General features: G+C 46.1%; 1 long non-coding RNA gene across 2 annotated transcripts in view; it reads left to right on the top strand.

Moving 5' to 3' along the window:
* LOC144753769 (uncharacterized) overlaps positions 1-26,976 on the top strand; it is a 295,636-nt gene that overhangs the window by 158,101 nt on the left and 110,559 nt on the right. Inside the window, exon 3 of one of the 2 annotated variants that reach the window (XR_013594519.1) lies at positions 15,514-15,633. The exons of the other annotated variant lie outside the window; for it this stretch is intronic. This is a non-coding gene — a long non-coding RNA (uncharacterized LOC144753769). Of the gene's footprint in view, positions 1-15,513; positions 15,634-26,976 lie in introns of those variants that run through there. 2 annotated transcript variants of the gene reach the window in all.

The following is a 26,976-nucleotide window of genomic DNA, read 5'->3' as shown; positions in this document are numbered from 1 at the left end:
ACAACCACAGACGCACGCAACCACACACACACAACCACACACACAACCACACATACAGCCACACACACAGCCACACACACAACCACACTCACAACTACTCGTACAACCACACACAAAACCACACACACAACCACACACACACAACTACACACACACACACAACCACACACACAACCACACACACAACCACACACAGAACCACACATAAACCACACACACGCACAACCACACACACACACAACCACAAAACCACACACACAACCACACACACACAAACACAATCACACAAAACCACACACACAAATACACCCAACCACACACACACACAAAGACACCCAACCACACACACAACCACACACAACCATACATACACACAACCACTCCCAACCACACACACAACCACACACATACACACAACTACACACACAACCACACACATACAACAACACACACACAGCCACATACACAACCACAAGCACACACACCCACAACCACACACACACAACCACACACACAACCACACACATACCCACACACACAACCACACACACAACCACACACACAACCACACACACACCACCACACACAACCACACACAACCACACACACACACAACCACACACACAACCACACACACAACCACACACACAACCACACACAACCACACACACAACCACACACACATAAACACACACAACCACACACACAACCACACACACTCAACCACACACACAAACACACAGCCACACACATGCAACCACACACAACCACACATACACACAACCACCCACACAACCACAACCACACACAACACACACAACCAGACACTCACAACCACACACACACAACCACACACACACAACCACACCCACACATAACCACACACACACATAACCACACACACAACCACAAACACAACACACAAGACCACAACCACACACATAACCACACACACAACCGCACACACAAACTCACAACCACAAACCATAACCGCACACACAACCACACACCCACAACCACACACACAACCACACAAACAACCACACACACAACCACACACAACCACCCTCACAACCACCCACACAACCACACACACAACCACACACACACAAACACAACCACACACACACAACCACACACACAACCACAACCACACATACCACCACACATATAACCACACACACAACAACACACACACAACCACACTGTCAGTGCACACTTTCACCAGACACAGACACCATCACTTGTCAGTGTACGCTTTCACCGGGCACAAACACCATCAGTCATCAGTGCACGCTTACACCAGGCACACACACCACCAGCCATCAGTGCACGCTTTCACCGGGCACACACAAACCACCAGCCATCAGTGCAAGCTTTCACCAGGCACACACACACCACCAGCCATCAGTGCAAGCTTTCACCAGGCACACACACACCACCAGCCGTCAGTAGACGCTTTCACCAGGCACACACCACCAGCCGTCAGTGCACGCTTTCACCAGGCACACACACCACCAGCCGTCAGTGCACGCTTCCACCAGGCACACACACACCAACAGCCGGCAGTGCACACTTCCACCAGGCACACACACCACCAGCCATCGGTGCACAATTTCTACAGGTACATACACCACCAGCCATCCGTGCACACATCAATTGTTAACACATCCACAATTAACTATTGTAGCAATCGCAGTATGGCGCACTTTACTTTTAAACATATTCATCTAAAGCGCAGCATGCCACTATTGCTACAAAATTGAATACACATTTTTTTGGCCTACAATTTATAGACTTTTGTTGCAATAGGTGTTGCAATATTTAGCAATGCCAATAGCTCAAACGTAATTAATTCGAGACCTATTGCATTGCAAATACTTGTTTATTTTTATGTGGAAGCCAGTATCACCATATTAGCACATCTTAACGTCTTTCCACTTCAGTTTTCTTTGAGGAATGTATTTGTTTTTAACAGAACCTTTCAAATTAACATATATTTTATGTATACATTTTTTTTTCTAAATAGGTATTTATGTGTTTATTTGCTAGTAATGTAAAGAAATTGTAAATATCAGTATAGGCGGGTGTTAATCATATGTTTTTCATATGCCAGTTATCTTTACATCTTGGAGTTTAACATACTGTGTGATGCTTTCTGTGGATGTAATTGTTGAAATGCATGGTTCAGTATATAAATAAATAAGCTTGTAATGGAGCTGTGTCTTTATTTTACTGTACATTTTGTGATTGGGTGAGCAAGAGTCTACTTGCGTATGCGGTAATGGTATGTGTGTGAGTGGAATCATGCAGTTGTGTAATGTTGGTTGTGTTTATTTTACTGTTCAGTACATTTTGTATCAGTAATTGTATGTATATGTTAATGGGTTCTTTAATTCGTAATCAGAATTTCTAATTTAATCAGAAAATTAAACAATTAAGGTTCATAAAATTACCTTCACTGTGTATTCTATTTTTTCATTTGCAGAAAATTGATGCAAAAACTTGTTTTGCCTCTTTCAAGTAGTTTTTACAATGACCGAAAAGTTGCACAATTTATTTCAAACAGCCAGTTGGACTTACTAAATGAACTGAAACAGAAATAGTTTCCTTTCATTTTTCCTTTTTTTAAGGGGGCAGAGTCTATTTTTATTTTTAAGAGAAACATGAGTTGTAATTGTTTGAGACTGTCAGTAATTTATTTGTAGTAATAATTGTTAATATATGTGTTAAGTATTTTTTAATTAATTTCATTCTTTTTATTAATGTTCTTGAATATTATATATTAGCATTATTTCAATTTTTGCTGACATTTATGTTTAGACTTTTTAAGCATCCAATGAAGGTGACATAATAACTTATTAAAAATTCAGTGAAACAAAGGGTTGTTGTTTTTTATTTGCCAGGTCATATTTTTTGTTCAGTTATAATGTTCACGAATAGTAGCTAACCAGCACAGTGATATTTTTACATATTACTTGACACATGTCAGTTATTGTTTACAAACATTTAGTGAGATCACACAACACGATTCAAACTAACGAACAGAAAATAGTTTATTTGCAAAAGAAATCACATATTCAGTATCTGCCTGAGAGTGGTTTACCTTTTTGGTAGGTATATCTTTTTCTTTTAAATCATTTATATTTCTTCATGGAAGTATGAAGATGGCTTATTATAGTTCTCCTATAGTCTGGATTTTAGGGAATTCCTGTATGTGCTTAGCGCAGAAAATGCTGTTGAGAAAAACTTGGCAACAGATTTGGGTGTACAGGAGATAAAGTAAAGTCGTTTGGATTTTGCCTAAGTTGAAGAGCAGTGGTTTCTACATGGCCATGTATGCTCAGTCTGTACCATCCTAATGTAATTATTTTACTTGTATGAGGAAAAGATCTTGAACATATTCCTGTTTTATACCATAGTTTTGTAAAAAGGTAAGATATTGCCCCTTTACTGCCATGTATCTCAATACATACATTATTTTGTATGAATTGCTCAATGTCAAACATAAGGGGCTCTTCAGTAATAACTTCAACCCAAAGTTGGAGTGCGTCCAACCTAATATGAGTCATGTTATTTTGTAGATTACCAATTTGGCAGTATTTACCATAGCCTTATGAGATATGGCAATCTAGATCTGTTTTGCAGAGATGGGGCTAGATTTGTCAAGGTTTTGCGTCACCCTTGTGCCACGCAAGTGGGGGTAAGTGCGACGCAAAACCTAAGTGAGATTTATCAAGCCACGCAAAGCCACATTGTGAACCGTAATCAAGACCTTGGTGGTCGAAACGCGTTGGTGATGGTGGAATTAAAATTAAACACCCGGAGTGTGGCGTAAGAATTTCATTTAGTGGCAAATTGATGCGAGGCATGGTTCCGCCTCGAACGCCAGCACCATCCAATTTGCGTGCTGTAAGTGGAGCCAATTGATGTGTGTATATATAGTGTATATATAGTGATCAAGGGCCAAGGTAGGCCCGAAACGCGTCATGGCTGAGGTGTGGGGTACCATGCACGAATAAAATCAGCACCTTCGAAAATTCTGGGTCTGCTGTCATACTTTTGGATTGCATTTCCGAATTGACGCTTCAAACTCATATATATATATATATATATATATATATATATATATATATATATATATATGCATAGGATTAGCAAGTGCTATCCACACTGAGCTAAAAAAAATGCCAAAGGCATTTTCCCATTTTTGGGACAGCATTCTAGCTTTGCATTGGTAAAATACCTTCCAAGTTTATCCGAAATAAACAAACACAGCTTTTAACGCATGTTTTTTGTTTTTATTAGAATTTATCTTAGAAGCATAGCTTTGACCTGACACAAAGGAGAACCTAGTGTAAGTCCAAACCATGCTCTTGAAAGTTATATTGCTGCATAAATAAGGCAAAACACAAGTAGGGAACCCTGAGTAGTTCCCAAACTTTAGATGGAGAGCTGCTTCTTTAGATGGGGCACATCTACAGCAACACCAAATCTGCTCATCTTCAATGTTCTCTTCTGTGACGAGCTTACATCGTGAACAAGGCTATGACTGGCAGCCGGAATGTGTGGATAATTACACAATTTTTTTTTTTAAAAGCTAGATTGAAAACCTTTGAGTGCTAGTTATGTCTTTTGAATTACGAGGCCTTGGTCTGTAGTATATATATATGGCTAATCCTGTGCTTAAAGATTTGTAAGTAAAACGTAAATCCCAGCTCTTCAATCACAAAGCCAACAAGCATTGGTAACTACCGCGGTTAGTGGAAACTTTTGAAACTTCGTAAAACTTTTAAAGAGTTTTGTTCAGATACTCTGGCCCGCTTTGGGCGAACAACTTTGGCTGGGAGGAGGTCAGAGGGGCCAGCAAGAAAATCTAGGACAGTTACCTTGTCATTAAAGCAGTCTCAAGTTCAATTCCATGCTGTAAGGGTGAACCGTCCTAGACTTTAGTGGAGTGGTCCTGATGCAAAGGAGAAGGGATGCTGAATATGCTGTAGGATGCTAAAGATGCTGTGTGGTCGATGGCTGGGGGGCTTCCTAGAGCTGCTCCTTGGTGGGGCGACTGTGGCCACAGGGGCTGGTGTCGGTCAAAGACCTCTTGGGTCCAGCAAAAGTCCATTTGCCACTGGACTACTTGTCTCCGGGCACAGCTAAACCATTGGATCCCTTTTGGGAAACCAAACTCCACTTCAATGACTCTCCCAGCTCCAGCTGACGCAGAGGTAATTTTTGAGCATCAGGACTTTCTCTCCATTGGCTGCACATTAGTGGTCAGTGGCAATCAGGTGATTGAGGCTAGTTACTGGCCAGAATGGGCGTCCTCAACTTTTCTGGTGTTGTATAGTATGTCAGTCAGACAACTAACTCTTGGAGTTTGCCTCTTCTGTCTGGGACTTGGGTACAGCTTTTACACGAGCCAGGCACTACAGATACAGTCCTCTGTTTGCTAGCCCAAGGAGCAGCAGGTGCAGTCCTGCGGTTTGTGCAACCTGTCTTGCCATGTCCAGGGACCAACAGGGTCGGCCTTTTTTCATCCTTTTTCTAGTTCAGATATGATCTGAGGTCTGAGTGCCAGGAGTACCATATTTATGCCCAGAAAATTCCCTTCAGGATGCAGGGGTCACTAGCCGATGGCCTACCAGATCTCTTCCCGCCTGATGACGTCTTGGTTGATGGCAGTCAGAGACAAACCTGACATGCCATTCAACATCCCCCCTCCTGTTTATCTCACAATTAGTGCTTAATTTAAGCCGGTTGTTTCCAGTGCTCGACACTGGCACATAATTGTCAACACTGGCACATTTGAGAGCCCGCCACAAGGTGGCACTGTCTGGGGAATTTAGAAAGGACCACAACAATAGTTTAATTATGAATTCAATAAACATTAAAAATGACTAACTTGCTGCCCAAGCCATTCTTATATCTTTGAGGGCCTGAAATAGTCTGAATTGACATGCTTGAAGCAGTGTGATGGCTAGTAGTTGTGTTGGTACTGTCATTGGCAGCGCTGGCAAAAGCAATGCATGATGCAAGCTGCAGTGGCCTCCTGACGAGAGCACTGGCACTCATATTTTTTACAAATTAAGCACTGCCGATCACGACAGATGCCAGTATGTGGGGCAGTGTTCAGAAATCAGGAACGGAAGGGTCATTAGACAACGGGAGAAGTGAGTCAGTCTTCCAACTGGAGGGACTTGTCAGCAGTTTGGCAGGTTCTGCTAGCATTTGCTTGACAGTTGATAGAGGAGAATATAGCGGTTTGTATGGATAACCAGGTCTCCCGATGTTATATGAACCAGCAGGGGAGGACCAAGAACAGGAGTCTGAATCTCAGTACAGCTCACATTTTGCCTGGGCAGAGTCCCACCTTCTAGCCCTTTGAGCTGTGTATTTTTAGGGTTTTCTCAATGTTGAGGCCGACAGTCTCAGCCAGAACATGCCTTCATCAGTAATGTATCACATCTGAGGGAGTGCAATCAGGTATGTGCAGTTTTTGAGGGCCCCTGGCTGGATCTATTTGCGTCGCCACACAATGCAATGCTTCCTCTTTTCTGTTCAGAGGCTCTCGCTCCACAGTTTGGGCAGTCGATGCACACTCAGTCTCTTGGCCCAAAGGAATTCACTATGCATTTCAGCCAATTCCCTTCCTCCTGAGGGTACTGCAGAAGATACGGGAGGAGAGTACATCTGTCATACTCATTGCTCCTTTTTGGCCTTGGAGGCCATGGTTCCCACTCCTTTTGTTACTTTCCAAGGGAAGCTGTCTTCATTTGTCAATTCATCTGTCCCCACTCCAATTTTCCACTCTTCGGTGATCCACCTCCGTCATCTTCAGCTTATGGCCTGGAGTGTGTCAGTCAGTCAATTATCTTTATTCGATTATTAAAAATCATAAAAGAACGAGCATTATTACATAGCCACATTTCATCAAAACACAAGTTAATTCATAGTTATAACAAACATTCAATTTTAAAAGCTCTAAAACCACAATATACAGAATAAGTTATACAGAAATGTTAAAAATATTAAAAAGACAATTTTTAAAAAAAGGGGAATCAATGTTCAGGGATAAGGTGCCTATTTCTTATACGATGCTTATTTAAACGTGCTCCTGCAACTAAGAAGCTAGCAACATGGAAAGCTACTCTTACATTGGGAAGGAGTTGCAGGTACATCAGGGCTGGTTTAACCTGGGTAAAACCTAAATTGCGCAAAATTGGAAACAGATATCTTTTTCTAATCTCAGTATAATGGCCGCAGAACATGGTAAAGTGAGTCGTGTGCTGGGTGGACGAGTGGTCACAGTCACATGGTTCGGCATTTTCGGGTCTATTCCATATTTTAAAATTACCCAGAATAAGATGGATCAGATCAAAACGAAATCTCGTTAAAAGGAAACGGTGGTATGGTTTTGTTACCAGGAGGAGATACGGTTCCATTCCTGGAACAGATGTCAACAAACAATGTTTCCTAACCATGGGTTTTTTCAGCTCTATGGCTTCCCTCTCCAGAACATATACATTTGTCAGGGTATGTTTTACTATTTTAATATCTTCCTGACTAATCAAATCTGGGGATGAGAAAAGCTCCGGTCGCCCGGCTAAAATTAGCTGCATTTGTACATATTTTACCCATGGAATGTTTTGGGCTCTGTCCAGGGCTAAACAGTCTTTTAAAATGATATGATTCAATGTAAGCTCCTGGTTTAGCCAAGTTTTCAGCCATCCTATAACTGGGGCTAGTTTTAAAATGTCAGTTATATAGCCCAGACCTAGTTCTGTGTGTATTGCATAGGTGGAAGTCGATTGGGGGACAGAAAGCAAGGATCTCAGAAATTTATTTTCTACCCTCTGGATTTTCTCATGGTTAGTGTACCCCCAGATAACAGAGCCGTACTGGGCAACAGACAAACATTTAGCTTTGTAAACCTTTATAATGCTTTCCATGGGGCGGGCTCCCAGTTTTTTAGCGAAGCCAAGCAACCCTGCTGCCGCTCTTGCAACAGCGTTGCTTTTAACGGATTGCTGGGGGCCCCAAGTGCCCTTTTAGTCAAAGGTCACCCCTAAGTATGGAAAAGATGGAACTCTCCTGACCTCTTTCCCAGCACAGTAAAATGTTTTAGACTTTCTTTTCCTGCCTGCAGCTCCTACAATCATTACATGAGATTTGTCTGTATTCGTTTTCATGTCCAACGAGGACATGAAATCCCCAAAAGATGAAAGGAGTTTATTTAGTGCCACTCCGGAGCGTGCCAAAAGAACTGCGTCATCCGCGTACAGGAGGACGGGTATCTTTGTCTCACCTGCGCGCGGAATATCTGTGTGGGATGCTGCCAAAACTACCTCAAGATCGTTTATATAGAGAGTAAAGAGGAGGGGGGCAAGGATACACCCTTGCCTGACCCCCCTCTCTGAATTGAAATGGCAAGTGCATCTCCCTTCCCTGGTCACTCTGACCGAGGTCATGAGGTCTCTATGTAGCTTGGCCAGATAGCTAACCAAAGGGGGGTCAATGCCCATAGTCAAGAGGACCCTCCACAGCTTAGCCCTGTTGACCAGGTCAAAAGCTGAGGAGAGGTCCATAAAGGCCATGTACAAAGAACCCCCCTTGGCAATTACATATTTGTTTATGATCAGTTCTAGGTTTAGGCACTGGTCTAAGGTTCCTCTTTTGGCTCTAAAACCGTACTGCGCTTCTGATAAGACACCCTTCCCTTCTAAAAAATGAGTTAATCTTCCTAAAAGAACTCTTCCCAAGATTTTAACGCTGGAATCGATAAGAGAAATTGGCCTATAGCAGGCCGGGTCTGTCCTCTGTCCCTTTTTAAAGATTGGGACTATCGTGGACTTGGCCCAACTAGTAGGAAAAATAAGATCCCTAGTAGCGTTAAAAATGTTTATGAGAATCTTAGCACTTAAATCAGGGGCACTCTTAAAAAAGTCTGCGGGAACCCATCGGGGCCCGGTGCCTTTTTAAAGAGTGTATCGTTAATTGCCTTTTTCACCTCCTCTAGATTAAAAGGAGAGATGGTAGTTGCTACTTGTGTGAGAGGTATCTCACAATCTGAAGTGGTATCCGGGCAGCTATAGATGTTACTAAAATGTGTCACCCACTGTTCGTCTGGTATAATGCAATCAGCTCTCTGGTTTTCTAGTCCCACAAAATATGGGTGGTTTATTATTGCCCAAAATTTGGCACTATCTCTCTGTGTATCGGGCGATAATAAATCATTCCAGGCCTCCTTTTTAATCTCAGATTTCCTCACCCTGATAGCATAACTGTATTGTTTCCTCAGTGATGCTACCTGCTCTTTATCTCTAGGTTTGTTTTTTAGAGCCTTTAGGAGGATTGAGTGAGCCTTGGAACAATTTGAGTCAAACCATTTGGGACACCTAGGCCTATTAGATTTTATCTTTACGGTTAGGTCTAAATTGACCTGACAGCAGATAACATTAAAAGCCTCTATCATAATAGTACCAGAGTTATTATTATCCAAACAAATGGTCACAGTGTGAGCGGGTAGGGCTTATGGGTCTCGGTTGTTCGAAGCTTGTGGCTTTCGACATTCAAGCCTCTTGTAAACCATCCACCTTGAAGTCATATAAGAAACTGTGCGGTACTTTTCTAAGGTGATGTTTTTTAAAGGGCTTAGATCCATTGACCCTAGATGGTTTGCGGGATGCCCTCTTAAAAGGTCTCACACTTTTCGCTCTCTGTGCTCAATGGGCTGCCATAAGAGCTTTTCATGTACAAGGGAATTTTTCTAAGCACTCACCTTTGGTTTCCCGGCTTCTGAAGAATTTCAGATTTGAGGGTGGCTGTGGGGACTCCTGTTCCTTCTTAGGATTTATCGGTGGTCCTAAGGAGACGTCAGTTAGCCACCTTTGAACCTTTGGAAACCTATCCGTTATCAAGGTTGTCTGCTAAGACAAGTTTTCATTTGGCAATCACGTCTGCCAAACATTTGGGGGTGTTGGGGGCACTCTTTGCATCTTTTCCCTTCTTAAGTTCTTTTCCTGACAAGGTGAAACTCATGTTGGACCCCACTTTCAGTAATCATAACAGTTTTTCCCTCTGAAGTTGAAGGGGCTCCCTCTACTCTTGATGTAAGTCGCACGTTGTCCATTTGTCTAGGACTCAAGATTTTCGAAAATCCAAAAGTGTATTTGTCTCCTTTGATTCAGCCAATCAAGCTTCCACGGTTTTTCCCAGACTACAGGCTGGTGTGTTCGACAGGGGCTATTCAGGCATATATATTCCTGCTGGGGAATGTCCTCCATCCCACATCAAGGGAGGCTCCACCAGGGCGGTAGCAGCTTCATGGGCGGAAGCAGGTGACTCCTCCATTCGATAAATCAGTGGTGCTGCTGCTTGGACGTCCCAACAGACTTTTGCCCGAAATTATCGTCTTGATTTGTCTGGAACTGAGGGTTCTTTTGGCACTACTGTTTTATAAAGCGCAATGAAGTCTTTTTTTTCTCAATAAAATCATTTGCATCGAAGTGTGTGTCGGTGAGCTTCTCTCAATGGCATCTCCTCACAAGTTAGGACTGGGACAAGGAGGCTGGAGATGAGGGGGCGATGTGTGCACTCACCTCATACAGTAAGTAATGGGATGAGGAAGAAGAGGAGGTAAAGAATATTTTCCCTGTGCAGTGTTGGCATGTGGGAAGCCTGTGGTGCCTGTAGGAGTGAAGCTTGCGCCTGTGTGAGGGAGGCTTGCCTGCCATGTCTGTGTAGCAGCCGAAGCCCTCTACTTACACGCCCTCTCAGAACGAGCAGCTTAGGTTTGTAAACACCACTGTGAGGTCAGGCCAGCCAAAGCTCCTTTAATCTGCGTCTGTAAACTGTCTCCCTAAAGATGCTAAGCACCGGCTCCTTGTCAGAGATCCCTCTCGTCTCCTCAGATATACTCACCTCCCTGACAGAGATATGTTGTCTCCGTTTAATTGGCAAATCCCCCGGCAGCGCCCATGTGTTATGGGAGCGGTGTCCGGAGGCTGCCCGGAGTGTGGCCACAGCCCCGGGTGACCTAGATTTCAGGCCTAAGGCGGATGAGGATCACACTTATTAAGCACTCTGATCCCTTAAGGCGCATCCTAAGACTCCAAACAGGGTAATTTGTCATGAGCCCGAGGCGAAGGCGCGGACATTAGTGAGGGGAGTGTGGAGACCGCCCCTGGGTGCAGAGGTCTTCTCCGGAGCAGGCGCGGGCCAGAACCCCAGGCTTCACTGGACTGTCACCACAGGGCCGTGAAAAAAAGGTACTGGTCGAGGCAAACACGTGCTGCCCAAAACAGGCAAAACCAGTGGAAGAGGCGTGCGGGCAGCAGCTGACCCAGGATCCAGACAAAACAGTACTTTGCCATTGGAGCACCTTCTTCTCATCTGTTATATAAAAAACAAGGGGCACATTTATCAAGAAACCAGCGAAGCAAACCACCTTACTGCACTACGTGATAGGGAAAAGGCAGGATTTACCGTATTTAACATTACACCGCGCATTCCTATCTTTACCTTGCACTGGAGCACAATATGCTACCTAGCAACAACTCCGGCACCCTTGCACCGTAGTGCAAGTGTGCCTGTGAAGTAATCAAGATTTATTTTTGTGCAGGAAGGCAAACCTTCCTGCACAAAAACAATCCTCTGAGGCATTAGAAAGAGGAAAAATCAAGGACAAATAAAGATATTTCTCCTCGTTGCGCCTCACCTGGGGAGGTGTCGAATTGTTATGCATTCCCAAGTTTACCAGTGCTGGTAAACTTGGGAATGGAGCAAAATCCGGGAGTTCAGGCGTGGGAACACCCTCATGATTTGCACTGCATTGGATACTCCAGATTTATCAAGCCATGTAGGGCCACACGCAGGGCCGGACTGGGAACCACAACCGGCCCTGGCAAAGTGCCCGGCCGGCCCCCCGCCTCCCCTCCCCACTGGGGGGTAAGGAGAGGGGGGGGCGGCCGAGCTCTTTGCTGGGGCCGTTTTTCGGCCGATTTTGTTACAGGGCCGATTTTGCAGGTATGCTGCAAAAACGGCCCTGTATAAAAAACGGCCCCCAGGGGCCCAAAACCGGCCCCCACCCGTGCGGTGCACCGGGGGATTGCCCGGTGCCCGCTATGGCCAGTCCGGGCCTGGCCACGCGAGATGGCCCTGCATGGCTTGATAAATCTTACTTTAGTGTTCCATCGCCCTTGGGTCCCCCCTTGCATGGTGCAAGAATGACGCACCACAATTATAAATATGCCCCTAAATATATGCCATTTTCATGTAATTAATTGACGTCATGTAAGGTTGGTGTCCTAAGACTGCCTTGCTTAATGGAATTACTGACCCTTTCCCTCCACTCTTTACCAAGACATAAAATATAATGGCAATCTTGACGTGAAGATGTAGAGTTAAAGAAAAGGTGCAAGAGCTCTGGCTTGCCTCTTAGCACACACTTTGCACAATGATATAAAAATATCAAAGAGAGGGGGGCGTGGCTTGACCGCTGAAGCGATGGCTGAGAAACGTTGAGGCTCCTGACGCCGATGGCCTGAAACCGCCCTAACATTCGTAAATTGATCAGTTTTTCCCCAAAACTGCAGCAGAGTGTGTGCTGTACACCCGCTGTGGCACCAAGTATCGACAAGACTGGTGCAGAGGCTCCGTAGAGAGGAGAAGCTGTGGAGGGATTGGACCCCGAATCCCCGGGCTCGAGTTACTCAGCAGCCGGCCCGGACTTCCGTGAGGGGCGGCTGCGGATGTCAGATTGTGGCGTCGCCCCGGAAGCCTGTGCCCAACATTGTATATCCGAACCCCGGAGGCAAGTGCAGAAAAAGCGACGTTCCTCCCACTGTGCCCCCATACCACCCGGCTTGTGACTGGTGCAGCTGCCGCGGAGACCAGGAGCATATCTGTGATCTGTAGCACAGCCCCAAATACTCTGGTCCACCTGCCTCCCAGCAGACATGTTGGATGCCTGAAGGATGCGGAAATGACCAACACAATTGAGGGCGGAGAGCCTGCGAACACCAGCGAGTCCGGAAAGGATCCTGCAATAATCTCCCCCTGCATCCATTCTTTTAGCAATGAACTAAAAATATTATCGTGGAATGCTGCAGGAATAAAGAATAGTAGGGAAAAGCTGCAATTTCTACACACACTAGATGCAAACGTGATCTGTCTCCAAGAGACTTGGTGCACAGAGAATTTATTACTGGGCAAAGATTACTTTACGTTGGACGGTAGAGCAATTCCATCCAGGAGAGGACATGCAAGGGGCGGGGTGGCTTGCCTGTTGTCTAAAAAGATAAAATGGAGTTATGCTTATTACATAGACCCTTATAACCTTTTTAAGGCAATAACTTTGTTCAACATGGGCAACGCTGGAAAGGGTAAACCATTGATTTTGATAAATGCTTACATTCCTCTGGATGCCTGCCACAATGTACTTTAAAAAAATGTCTTTTCATACATAAAGAAAGTCACTGAAGCAGAACCTTCCCCTCATATAATTTTGGTAGGGGATCTTAATTGTAAGATCTCCAATCTTAATCTAGAGATTTTTAGAAATAAGGATAAAGAAGAATCCTTGCAGATTCCTCAAGCGATTTTTCCACAAAACATCAGGACAAATACTAGAGGGAAAATGCTTCTTGATGAATTGATAAAAGTTGATGGCATTATAGCAAATGGAAGGCTCCCGTCAGATACAACGGCGAACTTCACCTGTAAATCAAATAACAGTGAATCCATCCTAGACTATGTGATAGTGGGAAGTACCTCTTTCTTCCTCGTGAAAGATCTTATGTTCTCTAATACTCACCATAGCGACCATAAAGTGCTAACTCTCACTGTAAATTTAAATCCAACTCAGACCGATCCATGGCCATTAAATAGTGATTTGGTCGGCTTCAGTAAGAAATCAGGAAGATGTCACTGGGATATCAGGACTATTAGGGGTTTGGAAAGTATCTTAGAGGCCGCCGTGGTCAATTTGGTTAACTGGAACGGCTTTGAAATAGCATGTTTTGCTGATTTTATGGAAACAGTGATTGCAGTTGCAAAAAAGTCGATCCAAAGAAGTAACATCAGAGTAACTCCCAGATCTCTACGCCTACTTAATATTGAAATAAATTAATTAATTAGGGAACAATATCTGACCAACTCCTCCGAAAGATATTGTAGCATTTTACTACTCAAGAGAAGGAGGACTAGGGTGAAGGTTAAGATGAGAAAAGAAAGGGAGGATAGTACATGGATTAAATTGAGGGAAGCTGCATTGAAAGGTCAAACAAGAACATTCTGGTCTCTCATCGGGGAGGGTTGTGGAGTTAGATCAAGTCCACTTCCAGTTCCTATTGAGGAGCTTACATGGGTTGGCTATATCCGGAAACCTTTATGCAAGTAATGGGAATGTGTTTGATTGTAGCAGAGTAAATGAAGACCCCTCTCCATATGGACCACCTTCTGAAAAAGATATTGAATTTGCCATCAAGGGTATGCGCTCCTCTGGGGCGATGGGCCCGGATGAACTCCCAATCTCGGTCTTGAAACAAAACAGTGCAATGTGGAGTAAAATCCTTTTCCCGGTCTTTAGATTTTGCTTTGCAAATAAAACCGTTCTCCCATCTTGGAAAGGGAGTATTTTAGTCCCCCTCTTCAAGAAGGGAGACCGTGGCACCCCACACAATTACCGACAAATTGCACTTTTGGATGCCGTGGGTAAAGTCTTCACCAAATGCCTCCTGATGCAAATTAATGTCTGGGTGGACTTGGGTGAAATTCTTCCATTTGAACAGACCGGATTTAGGCGAAGGCATGGAACCATGGATAATCTAACGGCATTGCAAGTTATAAATGAAAAATATGTTAAAGTCCGAGGAGGGAAAGTGTACGCAGCTTTCATAGATTTCTCCACAGCATTCGACAAAGTAGATCGTCCTTTGCTGTGGAGAAAACTATCAGACCTCGGCGTGCCGGCCACCCTTCTGGAGTTGGTTCGAGCTCTCCATACTGACACTTGTTGTAGAGTCTTGATGGGGGGGAAAGAGGTCTATCCCAAGTTATTTCTACAACAAACGGCCTAAAACAAGGTTGCTTGTTGGCCCCCCTATTATTTTCTTTATATATATATGATCTACCCTACGCCCTGTCCTTAAGCGAAGGTATCGCCCCATTATTGGGGGGAAAATCGATAGTCTGTTTGCTATATGCCGACGACATATTAATACTGGATTTAACACCGAGGGGATTAAATAGTCATCTGCAGGTATTACATGAATATTCAGAGGCCCATCACTTAAAGATAAATGTGTCTAAAAGTAAAATAATGTGCATGCGGGGAAGGAAAAAGTTGAAGTTTGGGAACTATGTTTGGTCTGTTAGTGGATAAAAATTGGAAGTGGTAAATTCATATGTCTTCCTAGGAAAAATAGTGTGTGGAAACTCAAGTGAAAATGCTCATATCGGAAATAATATTAGGAAAGCAATGGCACAAGGTAAAAGCTTAATCTCCCTTTACAGATCCACAGGCAGAAGACACTTCGCACTTCTACTAGAGGTTTTCCGTGCTAAAATCCCAGCGTCCCTGTTGTATGGTATCGAACTACTCGACATAAGAAAATGGGGCCTTTTAAATACAACAGAAGGTAAAAATGTTCGGAATCTAGCCTCAGTTAACTTTGCCTGTTCTGTTGCGGCTCTTAGGCTGTAATTTGGGCTGCGCAGTAGTTGGGTACAGGGTGTCGCAGGGATAGTGCGCTGGGTCTCAAGCCTTGTAAAGGGTGATCCTGGTACATTAAGATCCTTTATTCAGAAAGAATTATTAGGAACCCTAAATGAGCAATCATTAGTTGTAAAAAAATTTAGAACTGCGGTGGAGTTGCTTCAATTGGATGAATCGGTACTTTTTACTTTATCTTCATATCAGCTTAAGGCAACTTTGAAGCAGGCCACCTGGAAATTAAGTTTTACTATAGACAGGGAAGCGCGTACTTCAAAGAGAGGCATTCATCCAGCTATCGATTCTTGCCTGATAAACAAAGTACAGTCTTATATTACTTGGAACCTCCCTCATGGAGTGCGTCGTTTTTGGCTTTTATTGAGGCAGGGTTCTCTTCCACTTAACAATGTATTGTCCAAATGGTACGGTTCCTCCCCTATGTGTAATTTGTGCAATAATTCCACCCAGGATGTTACACATGTGCTCTTTGTTTGTCCGGCTCTTTTATTGTATCGACGTAGGTGGATGAGGCCAATCTGCCTGCAACTATCCATTTTGTCCGCCACCGCATTCATGGATGCCATTTATAATCCTCCTAATGAAATGTTTTGCCACAGGGTTTTTAACTTTTTTTCATGTTTTTTAGATATATATTAAAATTTCTAAAGGATGTTATGACTATCATCAGTGATTTTACTTGACGTTTTACATGATTATGTATATTTGTATATCTTATTCTATTGTTAAAAATGTATGTTTTATCCTTTTTGATCTCATCTGAGTTCCAAAATCATAAATAAATTGAACTTGAACTTGAGTCCGGAAAGGGACGCTGTGACCGGATCAAACGGCTGTCTGCCCTGCAGCTGTGGTGTGGTGGTGAAAAAAGGGTGAGTCACACCACGATGAGACGGAGTAAATAATCTTGGGGGCAGAGACTCCTGGCTTAACTCCAGAAATACCACACTCAGCATATTGGGGGCACTGATCCCACGCTACAGTGGGTACAAGGCATAAAGAATGGGGACTGCAACTCAGAACCAAGAGTCATTGGTCTATATATTCTTTGCTGAGGGGAGGTGTCATTTAAAATCAGGACGTCTCTGCGACACTGAGGACAGTACGACAAGCATTTGGTACTCCTAGTGAGACGGCTCTTTGGGAACATCTTGGGTGCTTAAATTAGCATACAGTGAGCAGAGCGTGGGATATCAGGACAAAGTATCAGTGTGTGAGACTCTGCTTGAGCCACTGCGTCATGTCTGGGCTGAAGGGACAGAGGACTACACTCCAGACGAAGCTGGACAAATACACCACCCACAAAGTAAGTGAATTGGACGGAGTAACCAAGGGGGAGACGGAGAAACCGTTGACCATCTGGAGAGGAGCCGTCGCTGGTAGATGTAATGGCAGCCATTGCAGGGGTGCGTACTTCGCTGGAACACAGAATGGACACTACATCAATGGAAATGGAATTGATCGGGACTGATCTACAGAAAACAAGTGACAAAGTGAAAACCATAGCAGTGGTGACCAAAGAACTTAGTAGCAACACCCAGCGAATGGGTAAAGAAACCAAAGAACTTCAAATTGTGCAGAAAAGATTAAATGCCCAGCTGGACGATTACTAAGGTCACGCGAGACATAACAACATCAGAATTATCGGAGTCCCTGAATGAGCGGGGGGACCGGCCGCTGATGTATTTGTGGAAGAATTAATCATGAACCGCCTACGTCCTAAAACACTATCAAAATTTTTTACAGTTGAAAGAGCACACAGAGTGCCGGGGGAGGCCTAAGCTGGGTGCCCCTCCAAGACCCATACTTGCACTACTCCTAAACTTCAGGGACCGAGATAGTATTTTACAAATGGCTCCTGCTAACCCTCCCCTAAAAAGTGAAAACAGTGAACTGTCCTTTTTTCCGGACTTGACCATTGCGGTTCAACACCAGCGGCGCACTTTCCTGGACGTTAAAAAACTGCTGAGAGATAAAGGCATTCGATATGCGATGTTATATCTGGCAAAGTTGAGAGTAGAAGTTGATGGCAAGACTTGGTTCTTTGATACGCCGGAAACGGCAAAAGACTGGTTAGAGGGCTGGAGACCAGCGAAGGTTCACAATGCAAGATGATACTCAAACATTTGAATTGGCCCGCAAAGCGTTTCACTACACTGGGAATTGTTAGCTGTGAAAGTCCTGCGCCGACCTCACCTCTCAGGACAGCGGAAGCATTGAGGCATCGAGACGACACACCGAACAGGCTATGCGAACATTTTATGCACTAATTGATTGTATTTGTATATGATGCATGTCCATATATCATTAATGGGGAAAACATAGCAGCGGAGCGGCTTCCATCGGGCAGGAGTCTGCAACCCCTTTCCCTCCAACATCTAGTTAGTTCTTAGTTGGGACGACAGGCACTCTGCACTATTGGGATTTTGGGCAGTTTCAAGCCCAGAGTGCGGGGAGCAGGGAGGGTTACAGGGTGGGGGGTGTTGGGGGTTTTGCTTTCATGTAGTTTTTCTTAGTTCGTCACAGTCACATACTGCTAATCTAGGCATGGGAAATACAGTGACCAGAAAACTGATGTTGAGATCATAGTAGATTGCGCAAGGTTCTATTCAGTGATGGTGGGTGTTCCGGGGATGTGGCTGGGTACCCACCCCCCACCAGCGAAAACTAAATAACGACATGGGCATCACGAGTGAGAAACAAATTAAGTTATTATCCTGGAATTTAAATGGATTGCGGGATAAACTTAAAAGAGGAATCATATTGCAATTTCTTAAACGGCATGCCCCGGAGATGGTCCTGCTCCGGGAGAGAGACGTACCTCATAGGGAGCATGTGTAGGGCCCTAGCTAGATAGGGCAATCAATTAGTGGTACACTGTGGGTTCACGACGGGCCCCAGGGGAGTTGGCATATTGAAAAAGCGCACCTTCCCAATGACGAAAGACCAGGTTTACCCTGATAATTTAAGGAGATATGAAGCAGTGTCTGACCAGTGGGAGGGCAAAATGCTGACATTAATGTTACTGTACGTGCCACCGGGATTACAGGAAATTACATTCAAAGACCTAGAGAGAGTGCTGCTTGGGTTTCCCAGTGATAGAATGATAATAGGGGGAGACTTAAACTCAGTTACGACTCCCATGTTTCCTGGATGTTATGGGACTGGTGGATATATGGAGGATGCATCACCCTGTAGATGCACAAAACACATTTCACTCTGGGGCCCACAAAAACCTTTCCCGGTTAGACTAAATCCTCGCCCCGGTGGCACAAGTTGGATATGTTAAAGAAATAAGACACCTAGCAAGAGGAATATCAGACCACTCCCCAATTTGGCTGAAAATGGAGTATGGGAGGGGAGACTGTACTAGTATCACATAAGGCGAGAACTCTATTCTGCGCCAACCACATACGCTAAAATATGGTAGACCATAATCTCCTAAACATAACTTGCATTAGGAAATAAACTTAATAACAAACCCTGCAGTAGGGAATCAATCAAACCACAGTAGAAAAATAAAACATAAGACAGTTGGTAAAACCTAATAAGCATAAAAGCACATCTAGAATCATAAATCAGGGTGCATAAAACATACTACATAACCATTGCATTTCCTAGCACCTATATAAATTACACTACGGCCATGTGCCCTATAAACCTAATAGTCCTCAGGGCCAACTGGCCATCTCTAAGGGGCTCAAATGCCCTCTGTCCAAAAGTCAGGACTGCTGCCAATGCAGCGACAGTCAAGGGTGTGCACGTTGCCATGTCACCACGGTGTCCATGTCTGCACTGGGGTGGTGTGGTGAGCAAAAAATCGATGGATTTAGGCCCAGATCTCTGTACTGGGGTGAATGTAAGACATTGTTCTGCATTCTGTCCATCAACTGTTGTTTTTGCAATTGTCACCCCGAGTGGGACTGGTATGCTCAGACGTGAGTCCCGTGCTCTCCACGCCACTGGAGTCAAGCTATCCTGGCTGATGACGGCTGATAGCCAGAAACCGGTCTTAGGATGCTTGATTACGGTCCAGGGAAGACATGGCTTGGCAGTTCGGGCTGGACTGTTCCCATGAGGCACAGGGTCAAGGCTGATTTGCATATGGCCATGTCTGAACTGGGGTGGTGTGGTGAGCAAAAAAATGATGGATTTAGGCCCAGATCTCTGTACTGGGGTGAATGTATGACATTGTTCTGCATTCTGTCCATCAACTGTTGTTTTTGCAATTGTCACCCCGAGTGGGACGGGTATACTCAGACGTGAGTCCTGTGCTCTCCACGCCACTGGAGTCAAGCTATCCTGGCTGATGACGGCTGATAGCCAGAAACCGGTCCTAGGATGCTTGATTCCGGTCCAGGGAAGACAAGGCTTGGCAGTTCGGGCTGGACTGTTCCCATGAGACACAGGGTCAAGGCTGATTTGCATATGGCCATGTCTGAACTGGGGTGGTGTGGTGAGCAAAAAAACGATGGATTTAGGCCCAGATCTCTGTACTGGGGTGAATGTATGACATTGTTCTGCGTTCTGTCCATCAACTGTTGTTTTTGCAATTGTCACCCCGAGTGGGACGGGTATGCTCAGACGTGAGTCCCGTGCTCGCCACGCCACTGGAGTCAAGCTATCCTGGCTGATGACGGCTGATAGCCAGAAACCGGTCCTAGGATGCTTGATTCCGGTCAGGGAAAACATGGCTTGGCAGTTCGGGCTGGACTGTTCCCATGAGGCACAGGGTCAAGGCTGATTTGCATATGGCCATGTCTGAACTGGGGTCATGTGGTGAGCAAAAAAATGATGGATTTAGACCCAGATCTCTGTACTGGGGTGAATGTATGACATTGTTCTGCATTCTGTCCATCAACTGTTGTTTTTGCAATTGTCACCCCGAGTGGGACGGGTATGCTCAGACGTGAGTCCCGTGCTCTCCACGCCACTGGAGTCAAGCTATCCTTGCTGATGACGGCTGATATCCAGAAACCGGTCCTAGGATGCTTGATTCCGGTCCAGGGAAGACATGGCTTGGCAGTTCGGGCTAGACTGTTCCCATGAGGCACAGGGTCAAGGCTGATTTGCATATGGCCATGTCAGAACTGGGGTGGTGAGCAAAAAAACGATGGATTTAGGCCCAGATGTCTGTACTGGGGTGAATGTATGACATTGTTCTGCATTCTGTCCATCAACTGTTGTTTTTGCAATTGTCACCCCGAGTGGGACGGGTATGCTCAAACGTGAGTTCCGTGCTCTCCACGCCACTGGAGTCAAGCTATCCTGGCTGATGACGGCTGATAGCCAGAAACCGGTACTAGGATGCTTGATTCCGGTCCAGGGAAGACATGGCTTGGCAGTTCGTGCTGACTTTTCCCATGAGGCACAGGGTCAAGGCTGATTTGCACATGGCAATGTCTGAACTGGGGTGGTGTGGTGAGCAAAAATATGATGGATTTAGGCCCAGATCTCTGTACTGGGATGAATGTATGACATTGTTCTGCATTCTGTCCATCAACTGTTGTTTTTGCAATTGTCACCCCGAGTGGGACGGGTATGCTCAGACTTGCGTCCTGTGCTCTCCACGCCACTGGAGTCTAGCTATCCTGGCTGGTGACGGCTGAAAGCCAGAAATCGGTCCTAGGATGCTTGATTCCAGTCCAGGGAAGACATGGCTTGGCAGTTCGGGCTGGACTGTTCCCATGAGGCACAGGGTCAAGGCTGATTTGCATATGGCCAGGTCTGAACTGGGGTGGTGTGGTGAGCAAAAAAACGATGGATTTAGGCCCAGATCTCTGTACTGGGGTGAATGTATGACATTGTTTTGCATTCTGTCCATCAACTGTTGTTTTTGCAATTGTCACCCCGAGTGGGACGGGTATGCTCAGACGTGAGTCCCGTGCTCTCCACGCCACTGGAGTGAAGCTATCCTGGCTGTTGACGGCTGATAGCCAGAAACCGGTCCTAGGATGCTTGATTCCGGTCCAGGGAAGACATGGCTTGGCAGTTCGGGCTGGACTGTTCCCATGAGACACAGGGTCAAGGCTGATTTGCATATGGCCAGGTCTGAACTGGGGTGGTGTGGTGAGCAAAAAAACGATCGATTTAGGCCCAGATCTCTGTACTGGGGTGAATGTATGACATTGTTCTGCTTTCTGTCCATCAACTGTTGTTTTTGCAATTGTCACCCCGAGTGGGACGGGTATGCTCAAACGTGAGTTCCGTGCTCTCCACGCCACTGGAGTCAAGCTATCCTGGCTGATGACGGCTGATAGCCAGAAACCGGTACTAGGATGCTTGATTCCGGTCCAGGGAAGACATGGCTTGGCAGTTCGTGCTAACTTTTCCCATGAGGCACAGGGTCAAGGCTGATTTGCACATGGCAATGTCTGAACTGGGGTGGTGTGGTGAGCAAAAATATGATGGATTTAGGCCCAGATCTCTGTACTGGGATGAATGTATGACATTGTTCTGCATTCTGTCCATCAACTGTTGTTTTTGCAATTGTCACCCCGAGTGGGACGGGTATGCTCAGACTTGCGTCCTGTGCTCTCCACGCCACTGGAGTCTAGCTATCCTGGCTGGTGACGGCTGAAAGCCAGAAATCGGTCCTAGGATGCTTGATTCCAGTCCAGGGAAGACATGGCTTGGCAGTTCGGGCTGGACTGTTCCCATGAGGCACAGGGTCAAGGCTGATTTGCATATGGCCAGGTCTGAACTGGGGTGGTGTGGTGAGCAAAAAAACGATGGATTTAGGCCCAGATCTCTGTACTGGGGTGAATGTATGACATTGTTTTGCATTCTGTCCATCAACTGCTGTTTTTGCAATTGTCACCCCGAGTGGGACAGGTATGCTCAGACGTGAGTCCCGTGCTCTCCACGCCACTGGAGTGAAGCTATCCTGGCTGATGACGGCTGATAGCCAGAAACCGGTCCTAGGATGCTTGATTCCGGTCCAGGGAAGACATGGCTTGGCAGTTCGGGCTGGACTGTTCCCATGAGACACAGGGTCAAGGCTGATTTGCATATGGGCCAGGTCTGAACTGGGGTGGTGTGGTGTGCAAAAAAACGATGGATTTAGGCCCAGATCTCTGTACTGGGGTGAATGTATGACATTGTTTTGCATTCTGTCCATAAACTGTTGTTTTTGCAATTGTCACCCCGAGTGGGACGGGTATGCTGAGACGTGAGTCCCGTGCTCTCCACGCCACTGGAGTCAAGCTATCCTGGCTGATGACGGCTGATAGCCAGACACCGGTCCTAGGATGCTTGATTCCAGTCCAGGGAAGACATGGCTTGGCACTTCGGGCTGGACTGTTCCCATGAGGCACAGGGTCAAGGCTGATTTGCATATAGCCATGTCTGAGCTAGGGTGGTGTGGTGAGCAAAAAATCGATGGATTTAGGCCCAGATATCTGTACTGGGGTGAATGAATGACATTGTTCTGCATTCTGTCCATCAACTGTTGTTTTTGCATGTGAAGTAGAAATGAGGCATGGGCTCTCAGTGGCCCTCAGGAACAAATGCGCCACACGTTGGAGCCATTAGGCTCTAAAAATAAACATGTCCCAGGGAGCACACTGGCTCCTCAAATAATAAGGCCACCATCAAGGAAACAATCTTGCCCCCAAACCATAAACCATGGGTCACTCTGAGCCTGGGTAAACAAGTATGGCCAAACGTTGGAGCCACCGAGGCTCTTAAAATAATCAGGCCAGTGATGGAGCCAACACGGGCTCTAAATTAAATATATTCCCCCAGCCCCTCATGGAGACTCTAAAATAAATGGTGGCCAAAAGTATGGAAGCCACACGGGGCTTTCAACAAAATATGCCCCCAGATCGGTGGAGCGGACCGCTGCACGACGGGGCCGCTCAAAGCTAGGTAATGGCACTGTGCCTCAAAGAGCACTAAGCAACATGGAGCCCCCACTCACCTGACTGCTCAGGGGTGCTCCTCTTCGTGCTGCGGGGCTCATGTGGAGGTGGCGCAGGGCATCCGCGGGGCCCTCTCCTCACTAGGAAAGCCCCACACACCGGCAGCACCAGGGACCAGTTTCCCTGCTAAGGAGCCTGTGAGGCTCCAGTCAGTGTCGCATCACTCGCGGGGCTTCCCTTCCTCCTCACTGGGCTTGCCTTCCGGGTCGCGCTAGGCAGCGGCCCGGGGTGGGGTTCCTCTCGCGGCTTGGGCCGTTGCGGTGAGACGCGGGGCGGGCACCCACTCTAATATTTATTTTTTTAATCGGGCAAAGTCGCGAGGTGCGCACCAAAACAAGGGCAAAGTCGCGGGGTGGCACCCAGGCAACAAAATACGGGCAAAGTCGCGGGGTGGCACCCGCGCACAAAAACAATCAAATAAGTGGCCATAATGCAGGGTGGGCACCTGCAATTAAATATAAAAATAAGCGGGGTAGGCATCCGCCGTAAGGGCACAACAAGGGAATCCCTGGGCTGGGGATTCCTCCAGCAAGGGCTGCAACGTGGTGCTGCGCAGCCCCCAAGCGTTCCCTCGCATTCAGGGAAAGTCCAGGTCCTTTCAGGGAAAGGTCAGCAGAGCGCTCACAGGGCGCTAGGGATCACAAGAAGACCTGGGGCAAAGAAATGGAGCAACAAGCTCCTCAGCAAAGGAAAGTCCTCCCGGCATCTAGGCAAGGCAGAAGGGTCCCAGAGAGAAGTCCTCCAGGCATCCAGGGACAGGGCAGAGCCCAGGGAGGCAAGCCTTCCTCTGAGCCCCAGCAGCAGCACGCCCCTGGTAGATTAAAGTCACAAATAAGAACATTTACTTGGGGTCACAGCCCCTCCTTTGATACAGCTAAGTCCTTTGTCTCAAAGGTGCAGGCAAGGGGAGAACCAGATACAACTGGTTCTGGAGCACTTTGTTTTGCTCAGCTCCCCTCTCTATTCATAGGATAGGCCAGGGACATCAGACGCACCACAGCATTGAGGAGGGAAGGCATAGCTTATTCAGGTCCCAGGTGCAACTCCTCCCTCCCATCTACATGCACATCTCCCTATTCACCACCGGGCAGACTCATCCTGGCTCCTGGAGCCAACCATACCAGCCAGCCCCTGTCACTCATAAGCCAGACAGGCAATTCACATCTCACAGAACACAGAAAAGCCAACTTCTAAAAGTGGCACTTCTCCACTAGTCACAATAAATCTGCGCACACCATTGCGCAGCAATTATTCTCACGAGTTCGCACATACTAATCTCGACCCTGCACTCCCGCGCATATCAAGAACTACCATGGACACACATATCCCCATGCATTTCTATGGGAGGGCAGGCCATCTAACAAACACGCACTCAGAGTGTGCACACACTTCACACTGGGCTACAGTGCTAAAGTGGGCAGAGGCCTAAAATCACTATCACTATGCCAGAGGCTAAAGGCAAAAAGTCTAGGGGTGAACCTGCCAAAAATGCCCAAGTCCAACAGACCCATATCGCTGCTGAATGCAGAGGCCAAAATACTGGCCAAATTGCTAGCCACCCGCTTGATTCGAGTTTTTCCTGAGCTGGTCCATCAGGACCAGTCGGGATTTATGCCATCAAGAAACACATCCCTGAATTTAAGGCGGGTGCATAAGGTTGTGGGACGGGTGGACACGATCATGGAAGATGCAGTTGTGGTGTCTCTAGGCGCCACCATGGCATTTGACACCATAGAGTGGTCATACCTTTTTGCTGTCTTGAAGAGTTTGGGATTCGGTCCTAAATGTTTAGCTGGGTCCAAATTATATATACTGACCCACCAGCACAAGTAGTGGTCAACAACAAAAAATCAGCTATATTCCATCTCCTCAGGGGGACGAGACAGGGGTGCCCGCTGTCCCCACTGCTGTTTGCGCTTAAGCTAGAACAGTTGGTCTGTTGGATCCGACAGTACCCCATAATAAGGGGGCTACGCTGTACCAAAGATTGGGAGGACCGTATATCGCTCTACGCAGACAATATTTTGCTATACTTGGCCTCCCCACATAGATCCCTGCGTAGAGTCCTGAACATCTGAATTTTGGTACATACTCCGGTACACTATCAATTGGACAAAATCGCTTATTTGTTGTGCTAAAAGGTAAATCACCTTTCCTGCCAAAATAATATCAATTCAGGATAGCAACAGGGGGGTTCAAATATTTGGGAATTTTTATCACTAAAGTTCCTAAATTATTTTACGAGACAACCTGCAGCCACCATTGCAGTGGCTGAAGTGTGATGTAGAACACCGGCAGACTCTTCCGTTGTAACTCTTGGGGAGAGCCACATTGTTTAAGATGATGTTGCTGCCTCGTTTTTTATACGTTTTACAGAATTCACCTGCCCTAGTCCCCACGTCCTATTTTAGACAGGTCGAGAGTGCACAGCGAACGCTACTCTGGATCAATCACTGTATACATCGGCCCCCTACTGATCCGGGCTATGCCATAGATAGGTGGCTACTCCCTAGGGGTAATTACACATGAGCACTATACTCAAACCTCGCAAAATTCCTCTTGACAGGCCCCAGAAAACACTCTGTACAGGTGTGGCACTTGGTCCAGAAAAATATGGGATTGACAAAAACCATAACTCGGATCACCCCACTATGGGACTCAGAACAATTGGGAGATCTCTGCAAAAGGAAGGGGTTTGATAGATGGGATATGATAGGGATCTCACGGGTGGGCGATCTCTGGATAAAGGGACAAGTGCTACCCTACACAACCCTCCAACAAAACTACGAGCTTGCAGACACTCAAAGATTCAGGTATCTGCAGGTGTGGCACGAACTATATGCAGTCATCCCGAAGGGGGGACCCCTCCTGAGGCCTCTCCTCTAGAAAATAGGCTTTTGGACGGGTACATTCCCAATAAGGCAATTTCTCTGACGTACTTAAATAGATAAACGATTCACCTGATCCCCTTCTGCAACTCCGGGCAAAGTGGGAAAGTGACTTAACAGAGCTTGATGAGGAAGAATGGATGGAGGCGCCAGCGTCCCCAAGGGAGGGGGCAATATCCTCTAAGCTGAAGTTGGTGCAACTGAAAATACTGCACAGAATTTATGTAACTGGGCCAACATTGGTCAAGATGGGATATGGAGATAAGACTAGTTGTCGACGACAATGTGGCCGAGAAGGCACTTTTTTATTCACATACTATGAGAATGCCCTCATGTTGCTAGGTATAGGAGAGCGGTTACCTCATGCATGGGGGAAGTTATGGGACAGACAATAACAATGGAGACCAAGCGGTGTCTCCTAAATATATGGGAGCCA

Source organism: Lissotriton helveticus, chromosome 5_1 (assembly GCF_964261635.1).
Source record: "Lissotriton helveticus chromosome 5_1, aLisHel1.1, whole genome shotgun sequence".
In the NCBI taxonomy this organism is placed as follows: Eukaryota; Metazoa; Chordata; class Amphibia; order Caudata; family Salamandridae; genus Lissotriton; species Lissotriton helveticus.
This window is presented reverse-complemented; position numbering and strand designations above follow the sequence as displayed.